The 16,827-nt window shown below is 38.6% G+C and overlaps 1 pseudogene; it reads left to right on the top strand.

Annotated features, from left to right (window-relative positions):
* The first annotated feature begins 8,521 nt into the window (after positions 1 to 8,521).
* On the top strand, positions 8,522 to 15,175 carry LOC134738803 (endogenous retrovirus group K member 113 Env polyprotein-like; annotated as a pseudogene).
* The last annotated feature ends 1,652 nt before the right edge of the window (positions 15,176 to 16,827 follow it).

Here is a 16,827-nt window from a genome sequence, read left to right as displayed (position 1 = left end):
GAAATTCTGAGGATATAAGATAAGACATTGCATTGTAATTATTCAACACACATCAGGTTCTTTCAAGGGGCCCACGGAAGGACCTAATGACATAATGGTGACCAGGAAAAGGTCAGTGACTCACCACATACGGCTTACAGCCCAGCAGGGAAGAGTGCTCCATCTCTCACAGTGACAGCCCGCATAGCCCAGCGTAGCTCTGATGAAGGGAGCACGGAGTAGAATGTGGAGGACTGTGATGGAGGAAGCCCAGGTGGATTAGGTAACACCAGGAGGTATGAGGCAGGTTAGAGAGAATTGGTACTCCTGCTATTCCCTGGAAGTAATTCATTTAATTAGAGTAAACATTTCTCAGAAACTAGATGAATCAATTTTCTTCCTAGAAAGAATCAAGACCTCTAAGTCAGAGAGGACATTTTCTTTACTGTGAACTTTTTTTCTTTATATCTGTTTCTTTTCTTGTTAAAAAAGGCTTTATTGATATAACTTACAGATCATAAAGTGTACAATTAAATGGGTTTGGGTGTATTAATCAGTACTGCAACCATCACCATGGTCAATTTTAGAACATTTTCATCACCTCAAAAAGAAACCTCATACCTTTGTCTTACCGCTTTCCCCCCACACTCAATTCCCTGCCCTAAGCAACCACGAATCTACTTTTCTTTATAGATCCTCTATTCTTTTTTCTTTTCTTTTCTTTTCTTTCTCTCTCTCTTTTTTTTTTAGATGGAACCTCGCTCTGTTGCCCAGGCTGGAGTACAATGGCATGATCTCTGTTCATTGCAACCTCTGCCTCCCGGGTTCAAGAGATTCTCCTGCCTCAGCCTCCTGAGTAGCTGGGATTACAGGCACTCACCACCATGCCTGGCTAATTTTTGTATTTTTAGTATAGATGGGATTTTGCCATGTTGGCCAGGCTGGTTTTGAACTCCTGACCTCAAATGATCCTCCTGCTTCGGCCTCCCAAAATGCTGGGATTACAGGCATGAGCCACCGTGCCTGGCCTAGATTCTCTATTCTTGACTTGTATATAAATTGAGTCATATATTATGTGGTCATTTCTGATTGGCTTCTTTCACTAACACTTTTGTAAGGGTTCATGCTAGTCATAGCATGAAGTTCTACTTCATTCCCCTTTGTGGCTGAATGAAATTGCATTGTATGGATATTTATCAGTTTATCCAGGGATGGGTTTATTAGCTTCCTAGGGCTGCCTGGGAACCTAGGTACATATAACAAAGTACCACAAACTTAGTGGCTTAAAAAAACAACAGAAATGGGCTGGGCACAGTGGCTCACACCTGTAATCCCAGCACTTTGGGAGGCCGAGGTGGGTGGGTCTTTTGAGTTTAGGAGTTTGAGACCAGCTTGGCCAACATAGTGAAACCCCATATCTGCTAAAAGAATACAAAAATTAGCCCAGCATGGTGGTGCGTGCCTGTAATCCCAGCTACTTGGGAGGCTGAGGCAGGAGAATCTCTTGAACCCAAGAGGTGGAGGTTTCAGTGAGCTGAGATTGTGCCAACGCACTCCAGCCTGGGTGACAGAGTGAGACTCTGTCTCAAAAACAAAAAGAAAAACCCACAAAAGAAAAGCAAAAGCAACAGAAATATATTGTCTCATAGTTCTGGAGGCTAGAAGTTCAAAATCAAGGTGTTAGCAGAGCCATGCTCTTTCTGAAACCCATAGGAGATCAATCTTCCTTGACTCTTCCAGTTTTAGTATTTGCTGATAATTCTTAGAATTTCTTGGTTTGGATTTCTTGGTTTTGGATGCATTGCTCCAATCCCTGCCACAGTCAACATATGGCCTTCTTCTCCCTGTGTGTCTCCCTGATTCCCTCTGGTGTCAATAAGGACACCAGCCAGACTGGAATAAGACCCACCCCAATGACCTCATGTTAACCTGATTATATGTGATGGCTCTATTTACAAATAAGGTCACATTCTGAGAAACTGGAGGTTAGTACATCAACATGTATTTTTAGGGGACACAATTCCACCGATGACAATAGGCATGTGTGTTCTTTCCACCTTTTGACCATTGTGAATAATGCAGCTATAAACACTCATGTAGAAATTTTTGTGAACATATATTTTCTTGTTTTATTTTATTTTACTTTAAGTTCTGGGATACATGTGCAGAATGTGCAGATTTGTTACATAGGTATACATGTGTCACAGTGGTTTGCTGCAACTATCAAGCCATTATTTAGGTTTTAAGCCCCACATGCATTAGGTTATTTGTCCTAATGCTCTCCCTCTCCTTGCCTCCCACCCCCCGACAGGCCCCGGTGTGTGATGTTCCCCTCCCTGTGTCCATGTATTCTCATTTGTGAACATATATTTTCATTTCACTTAGCTACATATCTAGGAGTGGAATTGCTGTGTCATCTGCTTTTCGTTTAACCATTCCAGGGACTGCCAGACTGTTTTCCACAGCAGCTGCAACTGTTGCATGCCCATCAGCAGTTTATGAGGGTACCATTCTCTTGCTATCCTTGCCAACACTTGGTATTATTGTTTTACTACTTTTTTATTCCAGTCACCCTTATATATTTGACGGGGTACCTCACTGTGGTTTTGATTTGCATCTTTCCTCATGACTAATAATGTGTAGGATTTTTCATGTGCTCACTGGCCATTTATTTATTTCACTTGGAGACACCCCATTTTTTAAAACTTTTTGGTCCTTTTTTTTTTTTAATAAAGAAAAGAAGTTTATTTCTTACAGTTCTAGAGGCTGGGAAGTCCAAGATCAAGTCATAGTCCAGGCACAATAGCTCACGCCTGTAATCCCAACACTTTGGGAGGCCAAGGTGGGTGGATGGCTTGAGGTCAGGAGTTTGAGACCAGCCTGGCCGACATGGTGAAACCCCATCTCTACTAAAATACAAAAATTAACCAGGCATAGTGGTAGGTGCCTGTAGTCCCAGCTACTCAGGAGGCTGAGGCAAGAGAATTGCTTGAACCTGGGAGGCGGAGGTTGCAGTGAGCCAGGATCATGCCACTACACTCCAGCCTGGGCAATGGAGTAAGACTCCATCTCAAAAACAAACAAACAAACAAACAAGATCAAGTCACTGGCATGCTTTGTGTCTGGTGAGGGCCTGTTTCCTGGTTCATAATCTTTGTGCTGTGTCCTCACATGGTAAAATGAACAAGGGAGCTCTCTGGGGCTTCTTTGTAAGGACACGAATCCCATTCATGAGGGCTCCATACTTGTCACCTAATCGTCTCCCAAATGCTCCACTTCCAAATACTATCACATTGGGGATTGGATTTCAACATATTGATTTTGGCAGGAAAGAACCATGCAATCTATAGCTGTTTCTTGCTATTCCTGTTTCTTTCCTAATTGTTTTTGTACTTCCTTTAGTTAAATTCATTCCTTTATCAAGTGATTATGAATGAATGCTTTCTTAATTTCGTTTTTCAGATTGTTTATTGCAAGTGTAAAAGATTCCATTGATTTTGTATATTGATCTCATATCTTGCAACCTTGCTGAACTTGTTTTTATTAGTTATAATAGGTTTTTTGTGGGTTCCTTAGAATTTTCTATATTCAAAATCATGTCATCTTTGACTAGAGAGAGTTTTACTTTTTCCTTCCCAATCTGCATGATTTTAATTCCTGTTTCTTGTCTTATTGTCCTGGCTAGAACCACCAATACAAATGTTAAGTAGAAGTAATGAGAGTGGACATTCTTGTCTTGTTCCTGATCTTAGTGGGGAAGAGTAGGCCCTTTCACCTATGGGTTTCATCTATGGGTTTTTCAAAGAGGACCTTTATCAGGTTGAGGAAATACTCTTCTATTCCTAGTTTGTTCAATTTTTTAAAACACTGACCCTTTTATCATAATAAAATGTCTTTTTTCTCTACTGATATTTTTGTTTTGATTTCTATTTTGTTTGGTATTAGTATAGGTATTCCAGCTCTCTTGTGGTTACTATTTGCACTGTATATATCTTTTCCATTTTTAAACTTTTATTCTATTTGTATCCTTGAATCTAAAGTATGTTTATGGTGGACAGCATATAGCTGAATCACATTTTTCAAACCTAGTCAGAAAAACTGTGTCTTTAGATTTGATTGTTGAATTCATTCATAGTTAATGTTATTTCTATGGTTACATTTACATCTGCCACTTTACTTTTGCTTTCTATATATGCCTTGTCTTTTTTTCTTCCTCTAGTCCTCCTTTACTGCTTTCTTTTGCATTAAATGAATATTTCCTAGTGTAGAGTTTTAATTTTTTAAATGATTCTTGTACTATATTTTGAGTTTCTTGTGAACATAATATAAAGTATGTTTGATCTAGGTTTTACCATATACATCTTAACTTATCAGAATCACATCCAGATTTATACTAGTTCAACTCCAATGATATAGAAAAATATTACTGCTACACAGCTCTATTTATTTTCCCCCCTTTAGTAGCATTATTGTGTACATATTACAACTATTAATATCACAAACACAACAATATATTGCTATAGTTATTAGCTCATTATCTGTAGTCATTTCCTTAGCTTAATACAGCTTTGCTGTCACCTGCCTCCTTTGTGTGGCTATTGGCAAATATACTATACATATACAGATGTTCCTTGACTTATGATGGAGTTACATCCTGATAAACCCATTGTAATTTAAAAATATCAAGTGAAAAATGCATTTAATATGCCTAACCTACCAAACATCATAGTTTAGTCTAGCCTACCTTAGCCATGCTCAGAACACTTACATTAGCCTACAGTTAGGCAAAATCATCTAACACAAAGCCTATTTTACAATAAGGTGTTGAATAGCTCATGTAATTTATTAAATATAGTATATTATATAGTATCAGTTGTTCACCTTTGTGATTGCATGACTAAGTGGGAGCTGCTCATTGCCACCTCCCAGCATCACAAGAGAGTATCATAGCATACAGTGCTAGCACACAAAAATATCAAAATTTAAAATTCAATGTACAATTTCCATGGAGTGTATATCACTTTCACACCAACAGAAAGTTGAAAAATTGTAAGTTGAACAATTGTAAGTTGAGGACTGTCTGTGTCATGTTTTGTCATATGTTATAGACCCAACAATGTATTAGATACACATATTTTATACAGTTGTTTTAAAATCAGTTGGAAGCAAAATAAATATACATTTATACTGTCTTCTACCATTACATAATTGCCTTTCTGGTGCTGTTTGTTTTTTCACATGGATTCAAATTACAATCTGGAGTCACTTGCTTTCAGCCTGAGGAATTTCCTTTAGTTTTTCTAGTAAGGCGGGTCTGTTAGCAATGAATTCTCTCACTTTTTATCTTGGAAAATATTTCATCTTCTTGTTGGAAAGTTAGCTTTTCTGGTTAAAAAATTCTTGGTTAACACTTTTTTCTTCTTTGTGTACCTTGAATATGTCATCCCACTACCTTCTGGCTTCCGTTGTTTCTGCTGAGAAATAGGCTGTTATATTAATGGGGTTCTCTTGAAACTGATGAGTCATATTTCTTTTCTGCTTTCAAGATCTCCTGCTTCTTTTTGAATTCCAATATTTTTTATTATGGGGTGTCCATTTGTGGATATCTGCATTTAACCACTTGGAATTATTGTGCTTAATGAATGTGTAGGCTATTGCCATTATTTCTCTGAATATTTTTTCTGGCCCCTTTTTCTCTCTCTTCTTCTGGTATGCCCATTATGTGTAGATTGGTGCACTTGAGTCCCACATTTCTCTGAGGCCTTGTATATTTTTCTTCATTCTTAATTTTTCTCTATGCTTCAGGTTGCATAATCTTAATCTATTTTCAAGTCACAGATTCTTTCTTTTGCCAGTTTAAACCTACTATTGAGAAGTCTCTCTAGATAAATTCCCTCTGAAAAATTTCTCATTTCAGTTGTACTTTTCAACTCCACATTCCCATTTAGTTGTTTTTAATTATTTCTATCTTTTTAAATATATTCCCTATTTGCTATAATATTGTCATCATTCCTTTCATTCCTTTACTTCTTTTTAACCTTTTCTTTGATTGTGGTAACAAATACATACCATTAAATTTGCCATCTTAAATATTTTCTTTTCTTTTCTTTCTTTCTTTCTTTCTTTTTTTTTTTTTTTTTTTTTTTTTTTTTTTTTGAGACAGAGTCTCACTCTGTCACCCAGGCTGGATTGTGGTGACGTGATCTCAGCTCACTACAACCTCCTCCTCCCAGGTTCGAGTGATTTCCCCTGCCTCAGCCTCCCAAGTAGCTGGGACTACAGGCATGAGCCACCATGCCTGGCTATTTTTTTTTTTAAATTATACTTTAAGTTCTAGGGTACATGTGCACAATGTGCAGGTTTGCTACATACGTATACATGTGCCACGTTGGTTTGCTGCACCCATCAACTCGTCCTTTACATAAGGGATTTCTCCTAATGCTATCCCTCCCCTAAGCCCCCATCCCCTGACAGGCCCTGGTGTGTGATGTTCCCTGCCCTGTGTCCAAGTGTTCTCATTGTTCAATTCCCACATATGAGGGAGAACATGCGGTGTTTGGTTTTCTGTCTTTGGGATAGTTTGCTGAGAATGATGGTTTCTGGCTTTATCCATGTCCCTGCAAAGAACAGGAACTCATCCTTTTTTATGGCTGCATAGTATTCCATGGTGTATACATGCCACATTTTCTTAATCTATTCTATCATTGATGGACATTTGGGTTGGTTCTAAGTCTTTGCTATTGTGAATAGTGCTGCAATAAACATAAGTGTGCTTGTGTCTTTATAGTAGCATGATATATAATCCTTTGAGTATATACCCAGTAATGGGATTGCTGGGTCAAGTGGTATTTTTAGCTCTAGATCCTTGAGGAATCGCCACACTGTCTTCCACAATGGTTGAACTAGTTTACACTCCCACCAACAGTTTAAAAGTGTTCTTATATCTCCTTCTTAGGTATTTTATTCTCTTTGTAGCAATTATGAATGGGAGCTCACTCATGATTTGGCTCCCTGTTTGTCTGTTATTGGTGTACAGGAATGCTTGTGATTTTTGCACATTGATTTTGTATCCTGAAACTTTGCTGAAGTTGCTTATCAGCTTAAGGAGATTTTGGGCTGAGACAATGGGGTTTTCTAGATATACAATCATATCATCTGTAAACAGGGACAATTTGATTTCATCTTTTCCTAATTGAATACACTTTATTTCTTTCTCTTGCCTGATTGCCCTGGCCAGAACTTCCACCACTATGTTGAATAGGAGTGGTGAGAGAGGGCATCCTTGTCTTGTGCCAGTTTTCAAAGGGAATGCTTCCAGTTTTTGCCCATTCAGTATGATATTGGCTGTGGGTTTGTCATAAATAGCTCTTATTATTTTGAGATACATTCCATCAATACCTAATTTATTGAGAGTTTTTAGCATGAAGGGCTGTTGAATTTTGTCAAAGGCCTTTTCTGCATCTATTGAGATAATCATGTGGTTTTTGTCTTTGGTTCTGTTTATGTGATGGATTATGTTTATTGATTTGCATATGTTGATCCAGCCTTGCATCCCAGGGATGAAGCCAAATTGATCTTGGTGGATAAGCTTTTTGATGTGCTGCTGGATTCTGTTTGCCAGTATTTTATTGAGGATTTTTGCATCGATGTTCATGAGGGATATTGATCTAAAATTTTCTTTTTGCGTGTGTCTCTGCCAGGCTTAGGTATCAGGATGATGCTGGCCTCATAAAATGAGTTAGGGAGGATTCTTTCTTTTTTTATTGATTGGAATAGTTTCAGAAGAAATGATACCAGCTCCTCTTTGTATCTCTGGTAGAATTTGGCTGTGAATCCATCTGGTCCTGGACTTTTTTTGGTTGGTAAGCTATTAATTATTGCCTCAATTTCAGAGCCTGTTATTCGTCTATTCAGAGATTCAACTTCTTCCTGGTTTAGTCTTTGGAGGGTGTATGAGTCCAGGAATTTATCCATTTCTTCTAGATTTTCTAGTTTATTTGCATAGAGGTGTTTATAGTATTCTCTGATGGTAGATTGTATTTCTGTGGGATCGGTAGTGGTATCCCCTTTACCATTTTTTATTGTGTCTATTTGATTCTTCCAGCTTTTCTTCTTCCAGTTTTTCTTCTTATTAGTCTTGCTAACAGTCTATCTATTTTGTTGATCTTTTCAAAAAACCAGCTCCTGGATTCACTGGTTTTTTGATCATTTTTTTGGGTCTCTATTTCCTTCAGTTCTGCTCTGATCTTAGTTACTCTTGCCTTCTGCCAGCTTTTGAATGTGTTTGCTCTTGCTTATCTAGTTCTTTTAATTGAGATGTTAGGTTATTGATTTTAGATCTTTCCTGCTTTCTCTTGTGGGCATTGAGTGCTATGAATTTCCCTCTACACACTGCTGTGTAGGGAAAAGAAAGAGAGATCAGACTGTTACTGTGTCTATGTAGAAAAGAAAGACATAAGAGACTCAGCCATCTCCAGAGGTTCAGTATAGATCTCAGGCGGTGCATGCTGCGCCAAATAGCAGGGCACTATATCAACAGCCCATGGCGATGGTGTTTGATCCTACAATACCACCTAGTGGACAAGATAGTGCACTGCATGAAATCATTGATAAAGCCAGAAAACAGGGAGATCTTGAGGCATGGCAGTTCCCGGTAATTTTACAACCCACACTGGCCGGGAAAGGGATTCGAGCAGGAGTGTCTGAACTGAGGCTAGATATGAATCTTTCACCATGAAAATGTTAAAAGATATGAAGGAAGGAGTTAAACAATATGGACCCAACTCTCCTTATATGAGAACATTATTAGATTCCATTGCTCATGGAAATAGACTTATTCCTTATGATTGGGAAAGTTTGGCTTAATCTTCCCTTTCACCCTCTCAGTTTCTACAGTTTAAAACCTGATGAATTGATGGAGTACAAGAACAGGTATGGAAAAATCAGGCTACTTATCCTGTTGTTAATATAGATGCAGACCAATTGCTAGGAACAGGTCCAAATTGGAGCACTATTAACCAACAATCAGTAATGCAAAATGAGGCTATTGAACAACTAAGGGCTATTTGCCTCAGGGTCTGGGAAAAGATTCAAGACCCAGGAACTTTCTGCCCTTCTTTTAGTTCAATCAGACAAGGCTCTAAAGAGCCATATCCAGACTTTGTAGCAAGGTTGCAAGATGCAGCTCAAAAATCTATTGCAGATGATAACGCCCGAAAAGTTGTTGTAGAAATAATGGCTTATCAAAATGCAAATCCAGAATGTCAATCGGCCATAAAGCCATTAAGAGGAAAGGTTTCAGCAGGAGTTGATGTAATTACAGAATATGTGAAGGCTTGTGATAAGACTGGAGAAGCTATGCATAAGGCAATGCTATTGGCTCAAGCAATTATGGGGGTTGCTTTAGGAGGACAAGTTAAAACATTTAGGGGAAAATGTTATAATTGTGGTCAAATTGGTCATCTAAAAAAGAATTGCTCAGTCTTAAATAAACAGAGCAAAAATAAAGAGCCACCTGGCCTGTGTCCAAAATGTGGGAAAGGAAAACATTGGGTTAAGAAATGTCATTCTAAATTTGATAAAAATGGGCAATCATTGTAGGGAAATGGGAAGAGGGGCCAGCCCCAGGCCCTGCAACAAAGTGAGGCATTCCCAATTCAGCCATTTGTTCCTCAGGGTTTACAGGGACAATGGCCCCACAGTAAATACCACCATTTCAGGAAATCAGCCAATTACAACAATACAACAGTTATCTCCTGCCACAGCAGACAGCTCAGCAGTAGATTTATGTTCTACTCAAATGGTTTCTTTACTCCCTGGAGAGCCCCCGCAAAAGATTCCTACAGGGGTATATGGCCCACTGCCAGAAGGGACCATAGGCCTTATTTTAGGAAGATCAAGTCTAAGTTTGAAGGGAGTCCAAATTCATACTGGGGTAATTGATTCAGATTATAAAGGGGAAATTCAGTTAGTGATCAGCTCTACTGTTCCCTGCAGTGCCAATCCAGGTGATAGAATTGCTCAATTATTGCTTTTGCCTTATATTAAAATTGGGGATAGCAAAACAGAAAGAACAGGAGGGTTTGGAAGTACCAACCCTGCTGGAAAAGCTGTTTATTGGGCTAGTCAGCTCCCAGAAAATAGACCTGTGTGTACAGTCACTATTCAGGGAAAGCAGTTTGAAGGATTAGTGGATACTGGGGCTAGTGTTTCTATCATTGCCTTAAATCAATGGCCAAAAAATTGGCCTAATAAAAGTCTGTTACAGGACTCGTTGGTGTGGGCACCGCCTCAGAAGTGTATCAAAGTGCCATGATTTTACATTGTTTAGGACCTAACAATCAAGAGAGTACAGTTCAGCCTATGATTACTTCTATTCCAACTAATTTATAGGGCTGAGACTTGTTAGAACAGTGGCATGCAGAGATTACTATTCCAGTGTCCCTATACAGCCCCACGAGTCAAAAAATCATGACTAAAATGGGATATCTCCTGGCAAAGGACTAGGAAAAAATGGAGAAGGCATTAAAGTCTCAATTGAGGCCAAGGGAAATCCAGAAAGAAAAGGAATAGGGATGTCCTTTTTAGGAGTGGCCACTGCAGAGCCTCCAAAACCCATTCCATTAACTTGGAAAACAGGAAAGCCTGTATGGGTAAATCAGTGGCCACTACCAAAACAAGAGCTGGAGGCCTTACACTTATCGGCAAAAGAACAATTAGAAAAGGGACATATTGAGCCTTCATTTTCACCTTGGAATTCTCCTGTTTGTAATTCAGAAAAAATCAGGCAGATGGCACATGCTAACTGATTTTAGAGCCATTAATGCAGTAATTCAACCCAAGGGGCCTCTCCAAACTGGGCTGCCCTCTCTGGCCATGATCCCCAAAGACTGGCCTTTAATTATAGTTGATCTAAAGGATTGCCTTTTTACCATTCCTTTGGCAAAACAAGATTTTGAAAAATTTGCTTTTACTATACCAGCCATAAATAATAAAGAACCAGCCACCAGATTTCAGTGGAAAGTGTTGCCTCAGGGAATGCTTAATAGTCCAACTATTTGTCAGACTTTTGTAGCTCAAGTTCTTCAACCAGTTAGAGACAAGTTTTCAGACTGTTATCTCATTCATTATGTTGATGATATTTTGTGTGCTGCAGAAACAAGAGACAAATTAATTGACAGTTACACATTTCTACAGACAGAGGTTGCAAATGGAGGCTTAACAATAGCATCTGATAAGATTCAGACCTCCACTCCTTTTCATTATTTGGGAATGCAGGTAGAGGAAAGAAAAACCACAAAAAATAAAAAGAAAAAAAGACACATTAAGAACATTAAATGGCTTTCAAAAATTGCTAGGAGATATTAATTGGATTTGGCCAACTCTAGGCATTCCTACTTATGCCATGTCAAATTTGTTTTCTGTCTTGAAAGGGGATCCAGACTTGAATAGTAAAAGAACATTAACTCCAGAGGCAACTAAAGAAATTAAGTTAGTTGAAGAAAAAATTCAGTGAGCACAAGAAAATAGAATAGATCACTTAGCCCCACTTCAACTTTTGATTTTTGCTACTGCACATTCTCCAGCAGGCATTATTGTTCAAAATACAGATCTTGTGGAGTGGTCATTCCTTCCTCACAGTACAGTTAAAACTTTTACATTGTACTGAGATCAAATGGCTACATTAATTGGTCAGGCAAGACTATGAATAGTAAAATTGTGTGGAAGTGACCCAGATAAAATCATTGTCCCTTTAAACAAGGAACAGGTTAGACAAGTCTTTATCAATTCTGCTGCATGGAAGATTGGTCTTGCTGATTTTGTGTGAATTATTGATGATCACTACCCAAAAACAAAAATAGTCCAGTTTTTAAAATTGACTACTTGAATTTTACCTAAAATTACCAGGCAAAAACCTTTAGAAAATGCTCTGATGGTGTTTACTGATGGTTCCAGCAAAGGGAAAGTGGCTTACACCAGGCCAAAAGAATGAGTAATTGAAACTCAATATCACTCAGCTCAAAGAGCAGAATTGGTTGCTGTCATTTCAGTGTTACAAGATTTTAATCAGCCTATTAACATTGTTTCAGATTCTGCATATGTGGTACAGGCTACAAAGGATCTTGAGACAGCCCTAATCAAATATGGTGTGGATGATCAGTTAAATCAGCTGCTTAAATTGTTACAACAAACTGTAAGAAAAAGAAATTTCCCATTTTATATTACTCATATTTGAGCACATACTAATTTACCAGGGCCTTTAACTAAGGCAAATGAACAAGCTGACTTGCCAGTATCATCTGCTTTCATGGAAGCACAAGAACTTCACACCCTGACTCATGTAAATGCAACAGGATTAAAAAATAAATTTGATATCACATGGAAACAGACAAAAAATATTGTACAACACTGTGCTTAATGTCAAGTCTTACACCTGCCCACTCAGGAGGCAGGAGTTAATCCCAGAGGTTTATGTCCTAATGCATTGTGGCAAATGGATGTCACACATGTGCCTTCATTTGGAAAATTGTCATTTGTCCATGTGACAGTTAGTACTTACTCACATTTCATGTGGGCAGCCTGCCAGACAGGAGAAAGTAATTCCCATGTTAAAAGACATTTATTATCTTGTTTTGCTGTCATGGGAGTTCCAAAAAAAATTAAAACAGATAATGGGCCAGGATACTGTAGTAAAGCATTTCAAAAATTCTTAAATCAGTGGAAAATTACACATAGAAAAGGAATCTCTTATAATTCCCAAGGACAGGCCATAATTGAAAGAACTAATAGAACACTCAAAGCCCAATTGGTTAAACAAAAAAAGAAAAAATACAGTAAGGAGTATAACATTCCCCAGATGCAACTTAATCTAGCACTCTATACTTTAAATTTTTTTAATATATATAGAAATCAGACCACTACTTCTCTAGCACAACATGGTAAAAAGAACAGCCCACATGAGGGAAAACTGATTTGGTGGAAAAACAACAAAAATAAAACATGGAAAGTAAGTAAGGTGATAACATAGGGGAAAGGTTTTGCTTGCGTTTCACCAGGAGAAAATCAGCTTCCTGTTTGGATACCCACTAGACATTTAAAGTTCTACAATAAACCCATCAGAGATGCAAATGAAGATGCCTCTGCAGAGACAGAAAACCTGCAATAGAGCATCATCAGCTCACCAGGTGAACAAAATGGTAATATCAGAAAAACAGATAAAGTTGCCATCCACCAAGAAAGTGCAGCTGCCAACCTGGGCCCAGCTAAAGAAGCTGACAGCTGAGAAAAGCCTGAAAAACACAAGGGTAACACAAACTCCAGAGAATACGCTGCTTGCAGCTTTAATGATTGTATCAATGGTGGTAAGTCTCTGTATGTCTGCAGGAGCCACTACAGCTAACTATACTTACTGGGCCTATGTGCCTTTCCCACCCTTAATTCAGGCAGTCACATGGAGAGATAACCCTATTGAAGTATATGTTAACAATAGTACATGGGTACGAGACCCCACAGATGACTGTGGCCCTGCCCAACCTGAAGAAGAAGAAATGATGATAAACATTTCCACTGAGTATCATTATCCTCCTGTTTGTTTGGGAAAAGCACCAGGATGCTTAATGCCTACAAACCAAAACTGGATGGTAGAAGTACCTACTGTCAGTGCCACCAGTAAATTTACTTATCACATGGTAAGTGGAATGTCACTTGGGTCACAAATGAATAATTTACAGGACTCTTCCTATCAAACATCATTAAAATTTAGGCCTAATGGAAAACCTTGCCCCAAGGAAATTCCAAAAGTATCAAAAGACCCAGAAGTCTTAGTTTGGGAAGAATGCATAGCTAATACTGCAGTGGTATTACAAAACAATAAATTTGAAACTATTATAGACTGGGCCCCTCGAGACCAATTATATTATGATTGTACGGGCCAGACCCACTCATGTTCACAGGCTCCATCTGTCTGGCCCACTAATCCGGCCTATAATAGTGATTTAACTAAAAGGCTAGACCAGGTTTATAGAAGGCTAGAATTACCCTATTCATGGAAATGGGGTGAAAAGGGAATTTCATCACCCTGACCAAAGTTAGTTAGTCCTGTTGTTAGTCCTAAACACCCAAAATTATGGAAGCACACTGTGGCCTCGTACTACATTAAAATTTGGTCTGGAAATCAATTTATGGGAACAAAAAATCAGAAGCCATATTATACTATTAACCTAAATTCCAATCTGACAATTCCTTTGCAAAGCTGTGTAAAATCACCTTATATGCTAGTTGTAGGAAACATAGTTATTAAACCAGATTCCCAAACTATAACCTGTGAAAATTGTAGATTGTTTACTTGCATTGATTCAACTTTTAATTGGCAGCATCATATTCTGTTAGTAAGGGCAAAAGAGAGCGTGTAGATCCCTGTGTCCATAGACCAACCATGGGAGGCTTCTCCATCCATACATATCTTAACAGAAGTATTTAAAGGAGTTCTAACTAGATCTAAAAGATTCATTTTTACTTTGATTGCAATGATATCTTCTTGCAGTCACAGCTACTGCTGGGGCTGCTGGAATTGCTTTACACTCCTCTGTTCAAACTGCAAAATATGTAAATAATTGGCAAAAGAATTCCTCAAAGTTGTGGAATTCTCAGACTCAAATAGATCAAAAATTGGCAAATCAAATTAATGATCTTAGCCATACTGTCATTTGGATGGGAAATAGGCTCATAAGTTTGGAATATCTTTTCAGTTTCAATGTGACGGGAATACGTCAGATTTTTGTATTGCACATCAAGCCTATAATAAATCTGAACATCACTGTGACATGGTTACATGCCACCTACAAGGAAGAGAAGATAATCTTACTTTAGATATTTCAAAATTGAAGGAACAAATTTTTGAAACATCAAAAGCCCAGTTAAATCTGGTGCCAGAAACTGAGGCAATGGTAAAAGCTGTTGATAGCCTCACAACCCTGTCACTTGGGTTAAAACCATTGGAAATTCCACTATTGCAAACTTTGTATTAATCCTTTTATGTCTGTCCTCTCTATTGTTAGTCTACAGGTGTATCCAGCAGCTCCAGAGAGACAGCGACCAGCGAGAATGGGCCATGATGAAGATGGAGGTTTTGTCAAAAAGAAAAGGGGGATATGTAGGGAAAAAAAAGAGAGATCAGACTGTTACTGTGTCTATGTAGAAAGGAAAGACATAAGAGACTCCATTTTGAAAAAGACCTGTACTTTAAATAATTGTTTTGCTAAGATGTTGGTAATTTGTAGCTTTGCCCCAGCCACTTTGCCCCAGCCATTTTGACCCAACCTGGAGCTCACAAAAACATGTGTTGTATGAAATCAAGGTTTAAGGCATCTAGGGCTGTGTAGGATGTGCCTTGTTAACAAAATGTTTACAAGCAGTATACTTGGTAAAAGTCATTGCTATTCTCTAGTCTCAATAAGCCAGGGGCACAATGCACTGCGGAAAGCCACAGGGGCCTCTGCCCTTGAAAGTTGGGTATTGTCCAAGGTTTCTCCCCATGTGATAGTCTGAAATATGGCCTCATGGGATGAGAAAGACTTGACTGTCCCCCAGCCCAACACCCATAAAGGGTCAGTGCTGAGGTGGATTAGTAAAAGAGGAAAGCCTCTTGCAGTTGAGATGGGGAAGGCCACTGTCTCCTGCCTGCCCCTGGGAACTGAATGTCTTGGTATAAAACCTGATTGTACATTTGTTCAACTCTGAGATGAGAGAAAAACCACCCTATGGTGGAAGGTGGGACATGTTTGCAGCAATGCTGCCTTGTTATTCTTTACTCCACTGAAATGTTTGGGTGGAGAGAAACATAAATCTGGCTTATGTGCACATCCAGTCACAGTACCTTCCCTTGAACTTAATTATGACATAGATTCTATTGCTCACATGTTTGTTGCTGACCTTCTCCTTATTATCACCCTGCCCTCCTACTACATTCCTTTTTGCTGAAATAATGAAGATAATAATCAATAAAAACTGAGGGAACTCAGAGACCGGTGCCAATGCAGATCCTTGGTATGCTGAGTGCCGGTCCCCTGGGCCCACTATTGTTTCTCTATACTTTGTCTCTGTGTCTTATTTCTTTTCTCAGTATCTCATCCCACCTGACTAGGAATACCCACAGGTGTGGAGGGGCAGGCCACCCCTTCACTGCTGTAAATGTGTCCCAGATATTCTGGTATATTGTGTCTTTGTTCTCATTGGTTTCAAAGAACATCTTTATTTCTGCCTTCATTTCGTTATTTACCCAGCAGTCATTCAGGAACAGGTGTTCAGTTTCCATGTAGTTGTGTGGTTTTGAGTGAGTTTCTTAATCCTGAGTTCTAATTTGATTGCGCTGTTGACTGAAAGACAGTTTGTTGTGATTTCTGTTCTTTTACATTTGCTGAGGAGAGCTTTACTTCCAATTATGTGGTTAATTTTAGAATAAGTGTGATGCGGTGCTGAGAAGAATGTATATTCCATTGATTTGGGATGGAGAATTCTGTAGATGTCTATTAGGTCTGCTTGGTGCAGAGCTGAGTTCAGGTCCTGGATATCCTTATTGACCTTCAGTCTCATTGTTCTGTCTAATACTGACAGTGGGGTGTTAAAGTCTCCCATTATTATTGTGTGGGAGTCTAAGTCTCTTTGTAGGTCTCTAAGGACTTACTTTATAAATCTGGATGCTCCTGTATTGGTTGCATATATATTTAGGATCATTAGCTCTTCTTGTTGAATTGATCCCTTTACCATTATGTAATGGCCTTCTTTGTCTCTTTTGATCTTTGTTGGTTTAAAGTCTGTTTTCTCAGAGACTAGGATTGCAACACCTGCCTT

Source organism: Pongo pygmaeus, chromosome 20 (assembly GCF_028885625.2).
Source record: "Pongo pygmaeus isolate AG05252 chromosome 20, NHGRI_mPonPyg2-v2.0_pri, whole genome shotgun sequence".
Lineage (NCBI taxonomy): Eukaryota > Metazoa > Chordata > Mammalia > Primates > Hominidae > Pongo > Pongo pygmaeus.
The sequence above is the reverse complement of the archived record's forward strand: the minus strand, read 5'-3'. Positions and strand labels throughout refer to the sequence as shown.